A 1,698-nucleotide genomic window follows, 5' to 3' on the forward strand; every position below is an offset into this window, starting at 1 on the left:
AGTAAGAAGCAAGCAAACTTTTCTCTGGCATCTACTAATATAAGAACTAGTCCACACCCTAAGGAAACCTATCTTCAATCAGGGCTGTTACCTGAGAGAGAGGGCTGCAAGCCTTCTAACATCTTACAATTGTTTGACTGTTCCCAGCAAATCTCATCATGGATTACATTAAGGATTAAATTGATTACATCATGGATTACATGGATTACGTTCTGTTAGGTCACAGCCTGGCGATCACTAGGTCTCAGCTGTCAAACCACAGAGAATCCTGGCCTGCCGCATTGACTGAAAAACCCAACCACCTACATTCTACAATTGACAGTTTATTATACTCGCTTTCTTCTTCAATACATATTTAATCTTCTATCTGTCCATCCATAAATTTATGCATCCTTTTTGGGTGAATTTCAATGTGAGTTGCAGGCATTAGCACACTTCTCTACAATAAAATAATTTTAAGATTGATTAACAAGAGGAGTTAAAAAACAGAGCTGGTTCTTTAGTTTATGCTTAGTGATGACAAATGTAGAATAAAAACTTTTGGGGTAACCTGGAATATGCTGTATGTAGTCATATCAGATAATACTGAATTGGACAAGAGGGGAGCTGAGCTAGTCCAGCATTCTGAGTGAAGATAGTAGAGAAAGTTTTCATGGCCATTTGTTAAGTTTTCAAGTAATACCAGTGTCTCTCTGAAGGCTGGTGCTGGAATGAAGATCCTGGTGCCAGGGGTGCAGGAGGAGGATGGCAGCAATCTCAGCAACTACCCTCACGTAGTACAAATAGGCACAGAATGGCCCTAACCAGAGATGTGCCAGTGCCACTCAACCCTTCAGTTTCTCCAAATCTGCCATGGTGAGGTGGAGGTATGTAGGGGGACAGCTGAGATCAAGGGAAGCCACACTTAGATGCTTTTGAACTTGTGAGTGCATTTGAACTTTTGGACCCTCCATGCATAGTAACATCAGGGAGATGGTGTCTCAGAATGCATTTGCAGCACTGAGCACTGATCAGTAGAAAGATGAAAAGAAATGTTTGAAAAGAACTGTGAAAGATGTGGAAGTTTGTGAATCATTGGAGCAATGGACGCTTTCTGTTTACTCACTAATGAAAGACAAATCTATAATTTCAGACACCTATTGCTTTGAAATTTTTGTGAAAGATAGATAAAAAACTTGCATTAAGGTTTCTCAATAGTATTAAAGGATAAAGGAAAACATGGGAAATTTTTTTGGAAGAAGAATAGAAGGGCCAAACAAGGAATTCGATAAAGAGGTAAAAACCTTAAATTAAAAATACCTAAAAATTCCCAAGCTTAATAGTAAAATGACAGAAATAACATAGAAGAACATAGAAGTAGAATCAAAATAATGAAAAAGTCAGCAAACTAGAAAACAGAGTATCGGAAGTCGCTCAGGTTGAAGAACAAATGGGGGGGGGGGAATCAACAGAGCACAAGGGTTCTCTGAGAAAACATCAAGAGAAACAGGATACACATACCGTAATAGGAAGTCCAGAAATAAAAGAGAGGAAATGAAGTCCAGATGAAATTTTTGAAGAAATAATGGTAGAAAAGTCCCCAAATATGGAAGACAAGATTTTCTTTCCTTTTAAACATTTTATTAGGGGCTCATACAACTGTTATCCCAATCCATACACACATCAATTGTGTAAAGCGCATTTGTACATCATTCTCAA

The sequence above is a fragment of the Echinops telfairi genome, unplaced genomic scaffold, assembly GCF_000313985.2.
Source record: "Echinops telfairi isolate 266 unplaced genomic scaffold, ASM31398v2 ScPeMD7_7420;HRSCAF=8458, whole genome shotgun sequence".
Lineage (NCBI taxonomy): Eukaryota > Metazoa > Chordata > Mammalia > Afrosoricida > Tenrecidae > Echinops > Echinops telfairi.